Consider the following 20990-nt stretch of genomic DNA (forward strand, 5'->3'; position numbering starts at 1 on the left):
CAGTCAACCAGAATGAGAAAACACTCATCATAATGCAGGCTTCTTGTTAGGACAAGTCTAATGAATAATGGCAAAGGGAACTTTTACCAGGAAAACCAGTCACTGATGCCTCATTTACACCACTGTGATAAAATGTCATGTCTGCCTGAAAATCTTTGCAGTGGGAACACAAAAAGCTTTATGTAAAAAATTAAACCCACACAGTAGCCTACGCATTAAAGACTATTGGCTCTCAGCAAGAAGCACCCAGGTGTAAATGTAGGTCACACTGTGTGTCCAGTTGGAAATGATCAGTTCATGGGATGAAAACATCATTACTGCTTGGAGAACACTGAGTGGAAAATATTCACGTTGAGCTTGCTGAAAAACTACATGTCTGCCATACTGCATTGCATGAGGAGAGAATACATGAGAACGGCTTATTGGCTCCACAGTACTGTGATCGATTGGCCATAGGCCTGTTGCTTATAATTATTGTCATACGTGCAATTCAGCATTGTTGCATTTTAAAGAGTCGCTTAAAGGCCAAAAGAACAGATCTTATTTGTGACCATTTATCTTTTCATTCTTTGAATTATTAGATATGTTGTCTATTTTTTAACAAACCCTATCTCGATCAGTTGGTGCCTAGCCTGATATTAAATCCCTCTCCCATAACAGTTGAACTTGATCTAACTCCGTGTTCAGCCATGAATACATTCCTGATGCAAATCCTCTTAAAAGTTGATTTCAAGATACATTCTTTGACTTGCTATGTCCCTACCCCCTGTCCCCATGGGACTCCAGAAGTAGCAGATTGCAAACATGTCCTCAAACCTACTGGGGAGGGAAGTGCAATCATCATGCTAAAATAATCATGGCAGAAAATGCATCTTAACAATAGGAAATCTGCAGTAGTGTAAATAGTAATGTGAAGCATGAACTCGACATCACACTGTCCTGATCCCAAACTCTTTGCTAAATCCTTTGATAAAACAATGATGACCTTATATAACAGGTTCTAATACATACATACTGTAAACCATAAACTAGAACAGTGTACACATCAGGGTTTCCCTACCACTATAACACAGAGGAGCAGCAACCAACCATTTGTTCACAGCACGTAAGCCACTATAGCTTTTGTTTTATCCGTGTTTGGTGATTATTATTTTTATGGGAAACAGTGCATTTTTAAATAAATATTGTGATGATGTGAAAATGCATAATATTTAGTCAAATAACTGCTCACCACGCCTCACCGCTACCACAGTACCCAAGCCCTCCAGAAACCAGGAAAAACCCTTAACATGTCGTCTTGAATTGACCAGAATACAAATTCAACAGGTAAAAAGCTGTTGATAACATTAACAAAATGTTACGTTTGCACCTTACACTATATATAAAAGTGGACGTAGCTTCCGGGTCTGAAAAATGAGGCTGATGCGTTAGTGCCTTAAGCTGTGATACCACCGGGTGCCAGTAGAGCATAAAATTCTCAGTCAATAAAAGTTCTCCACGAGTTGCCTCGGTTTTGCGAGCTAAAGTCGCTCTCTTTAACCTGCTCTGGCCGTCCATCTGAAAATAATCCCACCATAATTAGAAAATAATCTTCGAAAGGCCATGTTTTTGAGAGCATGTCTGTTTGATTGTCAGGTTACGGCTATTGTGGGCTGGACGAAGTATCGCCGGGTTTCCAACCAGATCAAGTCAGATCCTCCAGCTAGCCCAAATATGGTCACTATGGGCTCCAAACCGCTTGTAACTGGCAAGATGGCGCCGGCCAAAATCCAAACTCAAGGCTTCATGAGGGCCGTTCACAAACCGATGGGTGACGTCACTGTTTGTTGCCACTTGGTTTGCACTTTATTTATAACCTGATTGGTGGGTTGAGCTTTCTACCTCCAGTGATTGAAATTTGGAGGTAGTTTGTGTAATTAATGACATCACTGTGTTTCTTTGTACAATGTATTCATATCAAGACTAACAGTATTATCAACAATATGAAGTACTCCACACTTTGACAACCAGAACTTGCCTTTCAGTATTTCTTCATGTTCAGACAACTACTGTACGAGTTTCTTGGACAGAAGTTCTCTAATACTGTATGTGAAGTTGTTACGGAGAACTTAAACAGACTCCAGACCCAACCACAACATTCAACAGCAAAAGTTGACATGAAGGAAAAGCTTATATGTCGTACTGAAATTATCTGTGACGATAAAATACATGATGTTCCAGTACATGAAGAAATCCGCACAATTCAGTGCCAGCAGAGGACACTTTTGAAACCACGGAACAATGTGTTTTTTCTCTCATTCATTTGATAGTGTCAGTACTTTTAGCCTGTGAAAAAAAAAAAAAAAAATCTCTTTGTTTGATAGGGAAACCCAAACAAAGACAAACTTGTCACTTGGGCAGAAATTATTTGGTCTACAATTTTTTTTTTTTTGTTCATCCATCTGTGCCAAAAAACTTTTAGATGTTTTTGCTGTGATCTTCTGATTTAAGAAGCCACTCAGAGGAAAGCTGACAAAGAAAGAAAAAGATGTGCCTCTATGCACAATCGAAAACACCAGCAAACCACAATCATTCAGCTGAAGAAAGAGCGAGAGACAGGGAGACGGCAACAAAAGAGACCCTCCTTCTTTCAAATCAGCCCACTTTCACCTTTTGTCATTCATTTTTTTCTTCATTTTCAAACACTTTTCATCTCTTGTGCGTGTTTCCCTTCTATTCCGGCAAAACTACATCAAGCGATTTATAAGCATGGCTGCCTCTTAAAATGGAACCTAACATCCCCTCAGCCTCTCCAAAGGCCTCTAACTTTACCACCAACACAGACACACCGTCCAACTGCTTTGCATTCAGGTCGACACACATCCACCAGCTACCTTTTTATCAAATGCGTTGCAAATATCCCGAGACAAATATCTACCGCATGCACACAAACAGATACGTAAACATTTTTGCTCTTTGTGAACTACGTCCAACTGTTATTCTACATTCCTAAAGTTACTTCATTCTCCACATAGATTCAATCCTCACCTTAAACTTACACTTATGTCAGAATGATTTAATACCTAAAAGCAGTGCGGCCCATCTACAGCTTAATTAGTAAAGACCAGCGATAATAGAGCTATAAACTAACTTTACCACTTATTCGATAGGAAAACTACAGTCTGAAAATCAAATGCAAAACAGAGACGGAGCGATGGAGGATAAACAGAAAACAGTGGAAATATATCCAGAGTGAAAAAGATAACCCAAAAAGATAATGAAATAAAAAAAGAGAGAAAATAAAGTGCCGAAAATAAAAAGAAGAAGGAAGCAGAGAGTGATGCCTCGAATAAATTCAGAGGTAAATCAGTTCCGGTGGTTGCTTCCTGAAAGGTAGTTTGGCCGTCTGGTGATGGATGGTATCCCAGGACCAAACTCAGCACCACCACAATTACTTGACTATAATTTTACTGTCATTGGTTCACTGTTTTGGAAAAAGAGGAAGAGGCAGATGGACAGACACTGGAACGACCTGGATAGATAGAAAAGTCTCAGATTGACAAACAGCCAATGCAAGAATAGGGGTGGTGGGGTTTTAAATTCCCCTCTACTGTGAAAGCAGTCATTTGTAACTTACTTAAAGCCACTATGTGCACACAGTATAGCAGCTGAGGCTGAAACACTCTGACGGGGATTTCAGTTGTTTTGTGGGAGCAAATAAACTGAAAATCGCAGTCAGTAAAGCAGGAACACAAAACTAGGTGTAAAAAGATGTGTTAAAACCTCAACACTTAGCTCAATGCTATACTGTTAAAGAGATAATTGCTGTGGGTTTATTACCAACACTGCTAACATTGCACAGATGAAAGTGCTTTTTCATTTCTGCAGCTACATACAGTTCTAGTCTTTGACATAAAGAAATCAGGTTGTGAAAGGAAATTGTTCGCAGGATTAATTACATTTGTTGAGCAAAATATAAGGATAAGTATGTTTTTTTAAACAATTAAAATAAACAAGTATGGCCGTCCTCAAACAGTCGACGAAGCACAAGAAAAGTCTTCATCGACCACTTTTTCATCAGTTTACTCAGGAAAAAAACAAAACCCTAATTGCACCATGTCAGAGAATTTAAATAACTTGAAGAAACATTTGTTACAGCTTCTGTTTTTCCCTGTATGAAGGTGGTTTTGGGGGTAACAGGGCAGTGTTTACCATAGTTTGAGAATAACCTTGTGGTGGGTGGTGGCGTTGGAGGGAGGGGGGGGGGGGGAGGGTTGCAGAGATACTTATTGATACTCTTATCGATACAACTCTGCATAAATAAATATATTTCATTTAAATACACTATTTAAATTGCTTCTTGAGTTTTCTGTATATACAGTAAGTGAGGATCATTTGGATGTTAATGATTCTGCTTATTGATCCAACACTCTAATGACAATCCAATTGGTTCTTTTGAGTTTTTTAAGAGAATAAACACAACATTTACTGTATATAAATGAACAGTCTTGAGTAGAAAACTGCAGCAGCATTATTTTAAACAGGACTTTTTCTTTGACAGTGCAATTCACCTGCAGCCCCCTCAGGACTGAACGATTGATCCGCTCCTGCTCCGAGTGATAGGAAACTGAAACTGTGAGTTTCTGACCGACAGCTCAGATGACGCTCTGACCATTTAAGGTTGAATTAATGAACGCACCGATAACTGTCAGCTGGTTAATGGTTAGGTTTTATCGTTAGCCCATGTTGGTATACTTTAGTTGACTGTGTGTGTAGCTGCAGGCTGATTTCATACTGCGGCAGCGACACCTGAACTTCGAGTTCGTCGGAAACTTTGCATCGCTCCGCCTTTATGTGACGGACTTTCAGGAAGTCTCGACAGATTACTTGTGTTTTTAACATTTACATGCAAACGATTGTCAACGTCGACTGTTGTGAAGAGTAACGGCACCTTTGTGCGTTTCTTGTCTCCGCCGCTGCCTGTAGAGCCGGCGTGTCTCTGTGTCCGAGTGTCTGCTGCAGCGGGGACAGACAGCTGTCCCCCTCTGCTCGCTCCCATCACAGATCTCAGACAGATTCATTGATAAAATAAATTAAAAAGGCAAAAGTAGGTCGCCAAATATACCTGGGCGGCCCGCCCAAGTAAAGTGTTTGTACAATGGGTGGCATAGACTCTCATGTCTGAGAAGTAACATGAGCAGCACTTATCTGCAGCCACTCAAGTGCGGTCAACTCACTGTAATCAGTCAACAAGCCCAAGTTTCAGTATAACAGTTATGCAAATGTTTCACACTATTCGCTGCCCCAGAAAAGGAAAGACAGGCTTTGTTCGTGTAACGTTCATGCAATGATTAATGCAACTACTTTCTGAAGATGGCGGTCAAAGTTCGTCCATTATCAAATATATATATATATTTTTTTATTGCATTCTTGTTTCACTTACAGTAACAAAAGGAGTCGTTGTCCAGATGTTAACTCCACTTCTCTGTTTCTGCTGCGCTGCATGCGACTGCAGCACTGGATGAACCATGAAACACACAGACAAGGCAAGAAGAGAACGACTCTCACACCAAGTCGAAATGAAAAGAGTGCACAGAAACTAAGTAGATAACATTTGGTTTCTTTCAGGGGTTGGGGTCTCGTTGGGGGGGCGTTAATGGGAAAACACTGCCCTGGCTGTCAATAATCTGTTAGTAGCCTCGACACAGAAACCATCAGGATTAGATACAGCATACTGTGTTGAAATCATTTTCTAATGTCCAAAAAGTAAATATTTAAATAATTGAATTCCCATCGTGAGCATGCAACAACTGGTAAAATATTTGCTTGAACTGACGACTATTAGTTGACTGGGAGAATCTTTAGTCGAAGGAGAGCCAGATAGAAAAAAACGAGAGAGAAAGCAAAACAGCGAGAGAGAGACAGATCTGCAACGCAGACAGAGGGGAAGACAAACTGAGCCACAACTTGAAAGAGCCGGGACAGACCCACCACACAGAGCAACGCTTGTCTCTGTCAAGGGAACACGCTGGACGACTGGGGGACTCCTGGGGAATTCAGCCTGGCTGTGAATGTAAATAAGGCTTACAGTAGAAAGGCACAGAGCGTGGAGCAAACCTGAAGGGAGGATGAGAGGGAAAAAAAAACAAAAAACACGTGTAGAGAAACGTCAAGCGGAGCAATGAAAAGTAATTTTCTCTGAGAATGGTCACGTAGGGAAGGAAGGCGCACACACACCGAGAAATAGAGGCCTGACGCCGAAATCAACTATTTATACGACTGCTGGAGACAAACAGGTTCGAACATGCACTCGCACACAAATGTGGACCGGCAGAGGGACATACACACATTGAAGTTAGCACACACCAACGCAGTGCACCTGCAGCACAGATCCACACACACACACACACACACACACACACACACACACACACACACACACACACACTAAATAACATGTTACCGAGCGCCATGGGGGGATTTGCAGATACGTGCACACATTGACAGAAAAGGGAAAAACACACATGTAGGGGTGACCAAACATGTAAACGCTCAAAAGCCTCCGCAAGGGAGAAAAAAAGACAAGACCCCAGTTAGGTGTGTGTGAAAGTAGAAATGCTTTACTGAGTGGGAGAGGTGCGAGGACGGGGGAGTAAAGGGTGAGGGAAGAGCTAGAAGGAGACATGATGGAAGGATGGTGAGAAAAAAAAAAATAGAAAGGAGGAAGTGATAGTGGCCGAACAAGACATCGTATCAAAGGTCAGCTTGATGCTCTGTCGACACTGACTGCTATTATTTAGCATTTAGCCTACAGGGTACAAAAGCCTGCATACTGGGTTTCAGTTGGGAAAATAGACACCTACTGTGATTCTAGTTTCCCTGATGATGATATTGAGAGAAAGTTTTTTTTTTTTTTTTTAAACATTAATACGAGCTAAATTTAAAATTTAAATCCTATGGCTGTTCTCTGATCATTAAATAATATACACGTCCATGTTGTAAAAGCTACGAATTACAATCATTCCCACGTTTTCTCTGTCTGTAAGTTTATAACACTTACCTTGTCAAAATGTAACAAATCTCCCTCGTTAGTATTCTTTCTATCGTTTCAATCGTTTTTTTATTCCATTTTCTTCTTTCTGGCTGTCAGTCTGTATCTGAAAAGCATACATTCAAACGCACATATAAACCTAACAAAAGATGTATTACAGACATGCACGCTCTCGCTCGAAAATGATCTGTCTCACAAAATGACTTTGACATATTTTCCCAGACACCATCCTTGGTGAAGGAGCATAGACTGAATTAATTTTCTTGAGCTCCACGAACACCTTGAAATGACTTTATATTATCAGACTTTGATCAACAACATTTGCAAAATCTAGAGGTGTATAATTATTTTTATTTCATCCCATTCATGTGAACACGGACCTTACAGGAATTCAGCTGTCAGTCATTCTTGGACGTGCATGCCCCGAGCTGTCTGGACTGCAGAGGTATGCTAATGCTCGAGCACTGTGGAGCCAAGAACGCTTAATTGAATGGAAACCTGCAGAAACATGGCTCATGTTTTTATTTTTATTTATGCGCCAGTGAGTAACTGTCAGAGGAAATAACCAGGCCCCATCTTTGAACACAGTACCCATTTCAGCTTAATAAATCAACGGAAGTAGCGCTACAAATGCTACACCGGGGATATTAATGAGTCATTAACCATTAAGCAATTAATTGCTGTTAATTTAATATTTTAAAGGTATATTAACATTAACTAGTAAAGCAAAATACAAGGGATGTAAGGTGTTAACTGTTAGAAAATACACTAAGATTTACTGTAGGGTTGAGGAGCTTCTTATAGTCTAACAAGATGGAGTTACAGGTGTATGCTTCACACTTTAAAACGAGCGCAGCTTCTGGTTGGAGGACGCTTTCAACACATCCACATTAAATCTGCATCCACAGAAAGACGTATTCTCTAACTCTGGGCAAGTCACCTCCAACAACTGTTTCATATTTGAATGTCTTTATACTATCGTAAAAGATGAATTCTCTCCGCTCAGCCTCATTAAATTCAGTGTCCATTTTGGTTTTCCAGTGCATGTGCCGTTGTAGAGGTCTTTGAATAATAGTTTAATAGATTCCAGTGAATATTGAATATTATTTTTCTTTTAAATGCCCATCCCTAGTCAAAGTATCATTGAGGTTTTTGAATTTGTATGAGAATTTGGGGTGCGGTAGATTCAAGATATGCGTGAAATGCAGATGATATCATCTCTCCTCAATCTAGTGTTCATTTCATTTCATACGGCCTTATTTTCTTTCTGACTTATCACATCGTGTCTCTTCTCGTGTCTCCGACTCATTTTCTCCAGTAGAATCTCTAGTTGCCATTAAAGAGTTGAACGGATGAGGAGCCATTTATGGTTCTGGGTTTAACTGCACATGTCATACATTTAGTAACAATACAGATGCACACACACAAACACAGACATATTCAGTTTCCTCATGTCCACATAGTGTATTCATGAAGCCTGTTAGTGCAGGCTTACGTAAACACACACAAACGTACAGTCATAAATCAAGGCACTTTGTCGGTCTCTTAATAGGAGAGGTGGGACAGATGGTGCAGCGGGGTGGGCTGAACGGGCACATGTCTGAAGCTGAGAGGTGTGTGTGTGTGTGTGTGTGTGTGTGTGTGTGTGTGTGTGTGTGTGTGTGTGTGTGTGTGTGTGAGAGAGAGAGAAACAGAGCGAGGGAGCATTACTTTAAAAGTTGCTGGACTGCGGCTTGCCTCTGCCTGTTTGTGGTTTGAGACAGGCCAGTGATAAACCTTGGTGGTATTGTGTGCACGTGTGTGTGAAGTCGTATTGAAATAATAAGGTTGTGCAATTCACCTCGCGCTCTGACCCTTCCCCTGATTTGGTGTGTGAACATGTATTTGTGAATCCAGGAGGCGAGCTAGTGGATGTAATTGCAGAGACACACTAACTCCACCGTGTGCAGTTGGATGTGGGGATTGTGTAAGTGTATCTTTTATTTTGTGTCTGTGCAGCCGATGCCATGAATAACTGACGCTGTGTGTGTGTGTGTGTGTGTGCCAGCAGTAATGAGGCCATTAGTTACCACAACATTGGCACAGTGCAATTTAGTTGTCTGTGTGTGAAGTATGTGTACATCTCCACTGTATTTCTATTTGTGGTGTGTGTGTGTATGTAAACAGTGAATAATGTCACTAACGATTAACACCGTGATCTGTGACGATTATCTGTGTGTGTCTGTGTGTATATGCATGTGTGTGTATGCATGTGTGTGTGTGTGTGTGTGAGAGAGAGAGAGAGAGAATAGTAGGATACCATCTATTAGCCTGCAAGCAAACTAAGAGCTGTGGATCACCAAACACCTCAGAAAGGTCACACAGCGATTAATGGTCCAGGAATTACACGAGGCAGCGTGCGCGCGCGCGCGTGTGTGTGTGTGTGTGTGTGTGTGTGTGTGCAAAAGATTGTTACTGTCACTGCACTGTCTCATACACACGTGCAGATCTACATATGCAACTTTGATATTTAGCGAATCATGACAACAATTGTACTTCTCACTAAGGAGGACATTGCAATGACTTACTGTACGTTACCTCCTCGTACTCTGAACTTGACCTGAAGCACACGCCGCCTCGTTGGCTTGTCTACGCAGGAGGCGTGTAAGAAATGTTTTTCAATCCTCTGTCTCGTGAGCGTCTGATGGAACAAGCTGCATAACGGCGTGTTTCACTCGCGCTTCATATTCTGTGTCCCAAAGCAAATCTTTTACAATCAAAGTGTATTTTCTTTCATGTTAAGCATGAAACAATTGCAATTGTGTGCTCAGCTCTTTGAACGCTGTCAACCAAGGAGGTGAACTCATTATGGTGCCACATTCTGTGGAGATACTACCAGAGGACTGAAGCTGCTGCTGACACGCTGTTTTTGCTTCACGACCTGTGAAGTCATCGTGTGAAGATCATTTTATCTTAATAACCCTAAAGTGTAATATTTCATCACGAGGACCAACTTTTTGTTCTCAAATTGATACCGATTCATACATTAGTGTGTGATACAAACTTAAACACATACAGAGAACTTTACTTTTTATAAACTCCAGAAGAGAAAATGACAAAAAAAAAAAGAAATGATGAAGACAATTTTAAGTTTTCAGATGAGAACCTCCTCCACAGTATGGAGAATATATGCTGAGGCTTCTTTGCTCACATACAGAACTTTTGAATTTAAGGGATTCTATAAAAACAAATAAATTGCAAATCATTATTCTAGTTACTCGACAGCAAAGCCATAACTTTATTCTAAATCCTGGAAACTAAAGGAAGGCCACTAATTGACCTTTCTGTGCTGTATATCTAATTTAAAATGAGTTTCACTGTTGCCGGCTTCCATCTACTGGGAAAAAAACAAAGTGTCGATGGCAATGTAAATGAGATGAGTGGAAGTATGTAGCTAAATATTTCCGTATTTGTTTAAAAGAGGACCATCGAGGTGCTGAAATCCTCCGAGTAGTTCGTGGTAAAGTTGCTTTATCAATTACTGCTTGAAATTAAGCTCATGAGAGGTCAGTTCTATTTTCAGTTCTAGTTGGAAGTTTTGGATTATTAGCAAACACACGAAAGGCAGTTTCTAACATTCTTAATAAAATCGCGACTCTTTTCTCATGACAACTTATACCTAGCTCCAATATACACACATGCACACTGTATACTAGCACATTAAACAGATAACAATTTGATCTCTTACTCACTCCTCACTCTGTCTCTGCCTCAGTCACTGGGCTAAGATGTAGGGCTGGGCAAGTAATCAATAAATTCATTAATCAACATTATGGCTTTCTTTAAAGCATGCAGTTTTACTCATGTTCCATAAATCAATTCTTTCACATGGGCAGTCAGCCAACCTTTAATTAAGTTATGTTAACTTGCCAATGACTTAAACAACCATTCAAAGCTCACCTCACAACAAATCGCCATCAGTTAGCATGTACTTGCACATTTGTTTACACATGTAAAATGTATAATTAGGGTGGTTGATGCTTTTGGGCTACGCTTCATCAATTACAAATAGAACATGACCAATTCAATTTCTCTCAAATTCAAAGCCTCATTGGCACACTGTGTCCATGGGTGGGGAACCTGGTCACACTCAGGGTTCGACACAACAAATGGTCTGAAGGCCTCGGACCAGGAAAGGTTCATGGAAGGCCAACAGGTTGGCCGGTCGGTTGCCCGTTTGGGCCAGTAACATCCAATCAGATTCTACAACGCGAATATGATCAAGATGATGTCGCCGAATGAATCGTGATTCAATGAAATATATACGGGGTAGACATTGTTCAGAAGAGCATGACTGTTGAACAGCAGTGTGAAAGCTAACTTGCAAAAGATAAACTCGGGGAGAAATGTGGGTGCTCCTACATTAGCCTGTGTGCTGCCGGTGCACCTAAATGAAAAGGTTTGGCCACACACCGAGTTGCACACACTTCAGTAACTGAGTGGTGACAAGATGATTCCTCAGTGTGCAGACCTCCTAACCAGCATCTATCTATCGATACGTCTGAGGCGTTTAGGGGACATCAGTAAATGGGAGCTACAAAATGAACCTCGGTTACATCCTCCCTCCCTAAACTACGAGTCCCTGTGCACTCATCCGTCACAGGTCGCTCCACCCAACACAAGGTCATTCTCCACCCAACACAAGGTCATTCTCCACCTGTGGGAAACACTGAGACCTCTCAGCATTGTCTCAGATCTTGACACAAGAGTATATTATCAAGGTCATCCATATCAATGGAAATGTTATAATCATAAGTTTGCTTCTAATATCCTAAACAACTAAATCTAAAGTGAACATCACTGTTGTACAAATATATTGTTCTGATAAATTAAAACAAAATTATGAGGAAAGAATTATCTATCCATTTCTGGCTGCCAGACCAGTAAAACTCTGACCTACTCGTCAAGTGGGGAAAAATGGGACGTTGAACGCGTGCCACTGATGGCAAATATGGCTAGTTTGTCCTCATTGTCTCTCAAAAGCACAAACAACAGCAGTGGTGAACCTATGTGTGCTTTGAGCCATAAATTATTAACCTTCAAGTGTACAAATACTCTCACTTGCTTCCTCACCCGCACACAGGGTAAAGCTTAAAAACCGCACACTCAGTGTACAGTATTTCCTTCTGTAGCACATTTACATTAATCTTTCTTTTCCCCTCTCACTCACAAACATACACAGCCTTTTGGCATGCATAGCAGCAGTCATTTTTCTTGTTAATGTAGCGTGTCGAATTTGCAGGGTGGCGGCGTGCAAATGAAAGGTTGCACGTCTCACTCGCTTGGCAATATATATTTGATAAGAGCTGTAAATCAACTGGTGTAGCAGAGCCTGCAGGGACAGACAAAACACATGTTAATGGAAAGAAGCTTTAAGTTCTAGAGCAATACTACATGTGCATGAAGTAAGACAGAGAGAGAGAGAGAGAGAGAGAGTGGTGAGAGAGCAAACCAGAGGGTCAGAGACACAGAGACAGCGTGGGAGACAGCAGGAAAAGAAAAGAGACGTGGTTGATTGGAATGAGTCTGTGTGGACAAGTGAGAAAAGAAATGTCTTTACAGCGGAGGTGAGAAGCTGCGGGGGGGGTGGGGGTGGGGTGGGGGGGGGGGGGCAGTAAATAAACAGAAAGTGAGAGAGAGCTGGGAAGATGGATGCACGATGTATAAGCGAGTCCTCGTCCACGGAACGTGCCATGTTTCATCCTCATGTTTCTACAGTAGCCCAGAAGGGACAAACGAAACGCTGTCTCTTAAAGGGACATTTGGGTTTTGTGGCCACAGTAGATTCTCCTCCATGTCTGGAAGTGGAGGGTGAGGAGACGGGTGTTCAGTCTCTAATCTCAGCGCTAGATGCCACTTAATCCTACAGTCTGCTCTTCTAACCACATAAAATCCTGAAATTAAATCAGATTGCATCCATCTTGGTTTTCCATCAGTTGGCGACACACTCCGGACCAGACGGTAGTGGTCACAATGCTCTTTACCAACTGCCAAAGAAATAGAGCAAGAAGTAGAAAAGGTTACACCTTAAAGTTTCTGGAAAATCCCCCAAATGTAGTAGATAACAACTAAACAACAACTGACCAGCAACAAACAACATGACTCAGGTGGCTCAAGGTGACACGAGTCCCCAAATTCACCGTGCTTTACATGATGCATTTCAAACATTAAGTGAGAAAATACATATTTAATGTAGCATAATACACCCCCCCCAAAAAAAATTATAGAAACTATTAACATCTAATTTTTCTTTCACACAGAAACTGCAATCGACTTTTAACAGATAATACCGATCTCAATCGAATCTCTTATCTACGTCATTATCAAAAGAAAAACATGCGTACATGTGTGCTTAAGTTGCACACAGATATATTTGCACGTATTCAACTAAGAGGAAGCTAATTATGAGTTGCGTGCTATATGTTTATGTCATTTCACGGGCAATATAAGGCTGGATATGAAGTGTACTGATAATGTGTGCCTTACCCGGCTAATAAAGGGGATGTGTTATAGTCTGGGTGGCTCTATTCTGTGTGTGTGTGTGTGTGTGTGTGTGTGTGTGTGTGTGTGTGTTCCCTGTAAGCATAAAAGAAAGTGCGCAAGGTGTATTTACCTTAATGGACAAAAGCACTATGGGTCTATTTTGACAAGGTGATGGCAGCACTGCCATTACCTTGTTTCCTCGAAAATAACTCCATATTATTATAACAACAGAAGATAGTCTCATCACACCTTACATGCCTGCTGCTCTAGCACGCATACATACAAGTACACAGACACACTGAAGGACAGATGTACAAACAACAGATTCACACCTCTGAAAATGAATCACTGTAATCTTGAGTTTGGAACCTTAAAATAGTCGTGCAACAAAACGTCCAACTTTCTCCTATTGTTTGAACAAGTTGGTCTTATAGGGTCGGGAAATAACACTCAGGTGAATTCTAACATCACCACCAGCGTGGGAGAGGAAAATGGGGCAATATTTGGAGAAATGGCCTGAGAGGCTCTGCATGACCCTTCTTACTCATAAAGAGTAATAAAGGGTGTGGATGTGGACTACTGCTCTTGTTGTTCCTCATGATTATTCTCGGTGGGGCGTCAGGTGCATTTCGGCATCTCCATCGTTCCGTGGTTTGAACAGTCGCAGAGCGGCCCACGGTCCTCAAGCTGAAGCCCATGGACAGAAGTTTGGAAATTGGTGTCACAATGAAAAAAACAAAAACAATTCAATGAAGCATTGTTATTAAGCAATTTTTACTCTTTTAAATGATAAAGAATTATGTGTTTTTTTTTAAGTTACCAGAAGCAAACCGTCAACAAAACTATTTCAGAAAATGATTTAAATGATAATAATATGAAACAGAAAAGGTGAGCCATCAGCAGCATGCTATTGATGAAGAGAGAGAGTGGCAAACCCCAGTAATATATATATTTTTTTTAATAGATAAAGCCTCACAACGCACAATATATGGACCGTATGTTGCACTTACAACATGACAAGGCATTTGGAAACAACAGGATTTTTCTCCTTAAATCCATGTTTTGTTGTCCTTTTTATTCAAAATTTAACTCAATAAATCAAACTTGTTTTTGTTATTGACACACCCCAATTCAAGCAGTGGAGCTTAAATGTTTGTTCACATTTTTTTTTCAGTCGTTGAAAAAAGAAAGTTATGCACAGAAACCATGCTCACTGAAGTTGGTCTGAGTTTTATTTGAATTTAATTGCTAAACAAAAATTTGTCCTCAAGCAATAAAGATTCTCTCAGTGGAAAGATAAAAAGTGCCAAGAGTAGGAAGAAATTCCTTTCAAAATCTACTTTCTGTCATCAGGAGCAGAGCTTGATACGTGGCCAACAATGCTGGAGGAATAGATTAAAAAGCAACTGGACTAAATACAGCAGCCCTGTTCATCTCTGCCATCCACAGAGCTGTAAACAAATAGACAATTCTACACTGAACATCGCTTTGAAAATAATGCATTTTAATATAGTCTTGACTTGGCCAATACAATGATTCTGTCTCCAGAGGTCTGAGGCTATCATCTCTGTTAAATTGAAGGTATGAAAGTTCAACAGCAATTGATTGTTACAGCATTATTTCATTGGCATCCAAACAGGGAAAAACCATTCAGTGTCCCTACTTTAGACAGCTATTAATTTACTATTTTCTCTAAAAGGACAACATATTTACAAAGAGGAAATTAATTCATAAAGATAAAAGAGAGAAATCTATTGGTTAAGATGGAAAAAAAATGCACATATATATTGCCAGATTATCTATTTGTTAAGAATAGATGTGTGTTTGTACGTAAAGACAGAGAGAGCATTTCTCAAGACAAAGTGAACAGGGGTATTAATGCAGCATGCCTGTGTGGGAGTTTCCAGTGTTACCGTTATCATCTGGAGTCGCTTCTTCTGTCCCATCTAGCTGAGTCCTGATCAAAGCCATTCTCAGAAAATTGCTCTACTTATCGGCTGCACCCACAGAGCACTTGAGAGAAAGGAAGACTGTTGAGATTTACCACTGATGCGAAGACATTTAGCTATTAGACAGCAGGCAGGCCAATTAAATCAGTGGTTCACAAATGTTCTGGCTTGTGGCTTGTGATTCAAAACAAGGTAACATCTTTTGACCCCCAGTCGCAAGTTACGGCCTCACGGTAGTTTTTTTTATTTATTTTCAAATTGTTTCATTTGAAAAGGACTTTGTTTGTGTGAAATTTGAATATCAGGAGACAAGAAAACATTTAGGTCCTTCATGCCACCAGGTTAATTAAAGTTACTCTGAAGCTAGGCTAGGATTTTAGCAGAGGGTGGTTAAAAAAAAAAATCTGAAAGACAATCTAAAGAAATAAGGTGTACAGTGAAATAATGTGCCATTTAAAAAAAAAAAACGAATTTCTCATAATTTCACAGATTTGCTGTATCATTTACTTATGGTGTCACACAAACTAACAAACTAAAAGCCATTACATGCAATTAGGAAACTCTAGTATGATGTTTGCATGACTTATTTATCTACAAAGCAAAAAAAAAAAATCCTAAATCCACGCATTACTTGCACACCTTCATTCAGATACAGTACTGCACAAACCTACACCGGTGATATTACTTGCAGGATACCAAATAAGACTGAAAACTAAAATACATTCCTCATCACCACATGTAAGCTGTACAATTCCTGGCTTTCACATTTCTTATCCACATGTTCGACATACACCCATACTCTGCACCATCTCTCAGTGAAGCTAACGATTCATGATACAACACAGTTTCAAGCAAAAGCTCTGAGCAGAGCTCCACAAGGGCTCGATTACCACTCATCCAGTCAACAGGTGACTAAAACACAATATATGCAAACTTTTATTCGAAACCTCGGCGGCCAATTACACAACAGCATCCCTGACAACGAGTTACGCAATGTAATATAGGCCGCATGTAATCACCGGCACTGTGGGAGTTACATTTGCAGCAGAGAAAACACTTATCACCATCGAGGAAAAAGAAAGCTACATGACTCACTTTCAAACGCTGAAGTCCAGTCCCCCTCTCTGGCAGTGGAGATGAAGTGGTCCATCCATGTCACCAGGTTGTCCTGATATTTAGTTTGTTTGTTTGTTTAAAGTCTTACAAGCAAGTTAACTTACGACCGTTTGTTTACATCTAACTTAAATGTTGTTGGCTTTCTGTCATTTGTTTGGAATTTAGAGTGAGTCTGTTTTCATTTCTCTTCAGTTTGTTTCACAAAGGTCCGTTCATTTACGCGCCAACTACGCCATGAAAGCGGCCATGTCGACTGGTTACTGACTCACCTGTCCTCCTCTGCCCTGCAGGAGTGGGGGGGGGGATCGCATCCATTCAATTTGAGGGTGAACGTGCCCCCCGAAATATTTAAGTTTGGGTGGCTTTAAAAATCGTTAAAGTAAATTTTCAAACAAATTATACTAATTAGCCGTAATAATAAAACCTAAAAAAACCACACAAAAAAAAACACTTGATACACTGATACAGGAAGACACCCCTCTCATTTTTGGCTATTTGGTTCCTTCCAGCTGGACAGCTCTCTATGAAGAAAGTAGTGAGATTTAAACAACTTATCTGAGTCCACACCATGAAAACGGCGTGGCTTTCAATACATCAGTGAGCTTCCTGTCCATTGCTGTTAGCAATTAAGTTATAGTCTGAAAATGTAACACCACAGGGCTCAACGAAGTCCTACAAAACAGACGTTGGACAAAAGTCTGAAGACTGAAGTCTTCATGAAGAGTCAACAGTTAAATTGTAAAATGAAAATGTTGTGAGCGTGAGCTTTTATTTTAACTTACCTTAATTAATTAACAATGTTAGCTTTCTCTGAAAAAGCTTTTTTCGCCGACATTTTCTTTTTCAATATTGCTATTATTGGCAATAGTGAGGGGTTTATTTTTTTAAAGATTTGTTTTAGGGCATTTTCCTCTTTGTTTGGTAGGGACGGTGAGCGAGAGCGAGTCAGGAAAGATCTTTTAGGCTTTATCCCTTCTCAACAAAATCAAAATCGCCACACTATCAACTATGACTATAGTGGGAGACCCTTTAGACCATCCCAGCTGAGAGTGGGTGAGAGGACAGGTGGCCAGTTACTCACAGGGTTAACATGGAGAGACAGACAACCATTCATGCGCACACTCAAATCTACCGCCAATTTAGATTAAAACGTTTATCTGACATGTCTTTGGACTGGTGAGGAATGTTGGAGCACCCTATGCACGGGGAGCACATACAAACTCCGCATTGAAAGGCCCCAGCCAGCAGGTTTGAATCCAGATCCTTCTTGGTGTGAGGTGACAACTCCACCAAGATGCCATCCAAGATCATTAATAGATTTTTTTTTTTAATAATTCAATGCATTACACCCCTGCTGCCTGAGACTGGATGTGGTTCTCTGGATCTGGATGAGTTTATCATCCTATCACTGACTGCAGAGAAAGAGAACAACAGCAGGCGCTGAAATAAGTGTCTGTTGTCACTTGATAAAGGAAACAACCATCTTTAACAAAACACTAACTAGTCCTGCTTTGTATCCTCCACGAGCAATATTAGGGCAGTTAAACAATGCAAGAGAATGACTGCTGATCATGTTGGAAAAACTTTGGTTCGACAAAAAAAATTGCTTGTGCACTTTAACAACACTGCATCACCAGTTCAGGCCATAATTAAACATTGTGATGGGATCTTTTGACCACATTTGAGTCATTTTATATGCGTTGACAACCTGTTATCTTTGGTCTGTGTGTGGTAGCGGCTGATTGACACATCACCAAATACACAGTTTTTGCACACTTACATACATTTGTTTCCGTGTCAAAGCCCACCTGTCACAAAGGCCTCCTGTATTTTCATGCCCGCAGGACGAGCCCTTCATACCTCTAGTGGGATATCAAAAATGAATCTGTTTTGGAATGAATGGCATGTTCCTACAATCGAGCTCCATGTTAAAAGTATCAAGTCTAACAATTTAGATAGATAGCTAGATAGCTAGATAGCTAGATAGATAGATAGATAGTTACTTTATTAATCCCCAAGGGGACATTTTTTAGACATGAGTCAGGATTTGATCATGTCAAAGTGCAGACAGCTCACATGTTCCCATATAAAAGGACATGCAGCAAGAATATATTATATCATTTGTGTAGAACACTAGCCGAGCTAATGACCATAACCAAAACAACTGTAATGCATTTTATTAGAAATGAGGATTTTTGCCCATATCTAAGGATTATACGTGTATACTTCCTGTTTTCATAAGACACGTTTACTTAACACATTTTGATGGTGAGCAGTATGCCATGGGGTAATTGAGGCACTTCAGATGATATGTAAACTTTATCAGGGATCTCCAATTTCAGACTTATTCGTTGTAATCCAGTGGGCTACAAAGCATTATCTTAATTAACTTTTGATGTAAACGCCTCTCCATCATCAAGCCTCCCGCCGGGCCGCCCAGCAGCAGCTCGCAGAGACGTTGCATGATTAGAGCCACGAGAAAATGAACGAGTGATCTCGAAGAATCAGTCGTCCTCAGAGGTACAGGCGTCACTTCAGTCACTTCGTAAAGTGACCCTTGCACACTTTGTGAGAGAGAGAGAGAGAGAAAAAAAAGAAGTTTTGGCTGTTGGAGAATTTTAAAGTCACACAGCTCCAAACTCAGTCATGAGCAGATCATTTCCCATGTTGCTGAAGTTGGACACACTTCAATACCAACAGGTATTGTTTTACTAGAGTGTGATCAGCACTGATTGATTCGGAGACGCCACCAGGTGTTTTCATTAGTTCCTCCTCTGACTCAAGTTGTGTTAATCAGTAAACTCAGTTTCCTCTGTGCTGTAGTCCTCCATGACACAGTTGCATATTCCAAATTAAAGTTCAGTCGTTGTTGATCTGATGTGTTTCACAAAAATAGCACCAGAAATCTTTGCCTAATCTTTCAGTTGTCCACAGATTTCATCCCTCAGGCATAATTTGTATTTACTTGCTGTTTATGTTAACACAGATGAACTCCAAAAATCTTTTAACATAGATGCAACCGTGGAACAATTCACCTCCGTCACATTAACTGAGCTTTGTAAGACTGTCACTGGGTGTAATTCCTGTAATGCACTTTTTACCCGCCTACCAAAGAAAACAACAGAGAGACATCAGCTCATCCAAAACTCTGCAGCTCGAGTATCAACCAGAACCAAGAGAAGAGAAAAACATCAGTCCAGTTCTGGCTGCTCTGTACTGGCTGCCTGTAAGATACAGGATTGGTTTTAAGCTCCTCTTCCTCACATACAAAGCTCTTAATGGGCTCGGACTGAGTTACATCTCTAACTCTCCGGTTACTTATGAGCCTTCAAGAACACTGGGATCATCTGCTGGTGGTTTATTGGAGGTTCTCAGCAACAGCCGAAAGAAAATGGGGGATTCAGCTTCTGTGTGCTACGCTCCAAAGCTGTGGAACAAACTACCTGCAGGTATCAGGGAAGCTCGCTCAGTTAATACCTTTAAAAGAAAGCTCAAAACATATCTTTACTTGAACCTTTAACAAGTTGCTCTTGAAGCTCTCTTGCACTTGCCTGCACTTGAACTTGAGCTTTTAAAATGCATATTGCTCATATATATATATAGTCATATTTTGACTATATTTGTGTTTAATTGTATGCATTTTATCGGTTCTCATACATTTTATCGGTTCTTATGTGTCTCATTTCTTTTCTATATTTTTAGATGTTCCTTTATATCTGTTTTTATGTGAAAAACCATGTAATTATCTTGCTGTAAAGCACTTTGAGCTTTTCTTGTATGAAAGGTGCTATAAAAAAAAAGTTTATTAATTTCATTATTACTTTTTCTTTACATGCTGGAAAAACATTCACTCCATACAATAATTGTTTTAATGTTTGCATGTTTGTACATTTTAACACACTTTACACAAGCTTAAACACAAGATGACTCATCTTTATGCATTTGAGTTTAAAAAAAAGTCTTAAAATAAAAAAAAAACATTGCATTTCTTTTTCTAAATGAACCTGAAACATTGGCATTATATATATATAAAAAAAAAAATCCAACTACATTCCTGTATGACTTCACAATTTAAGGTTTAAATGTTAGAGGTTTATTTAGTGCTTTTTGTGTGAAAATATCAGATTATCATGGTAGGATTTTTAATTTATTTTGACTGAATTAATTAATCAATAAAAATAATTAAAAGACAAAAGAAGCGACTGTCAGTTTTTGATTATGGGTCTTTATTGGCCTCCATGATCCATGTTTAAACAATGACAATAGCTAAAAGAAAAACAAACTAACTGGAAAAATATTTCGGGTTCATATCCAACTAGCACCTCCTATACCTGTGGTATGTTCAACTGCTGCCCATGTGTTCCTCCCGCTGT

The sequence above is a fragment of the Embiotoca jacksoni genome, unplaced genomic scaffold (genome assembly GCF_022577435.1).
Source record: "Embiotoca jacksoni isolate LCO1_2020_lvr unplaced genomic scaffold, fEmbJac1.0.p SCAF_8, whole genome shotgun sequence".
Taxonomy (NCBI): domain Eukaryota; kingdom Metazoa; phylum Chordata; class Actinopteri; family Embiotocidae; genus Embiotoca; species Embiotoca jacksoni.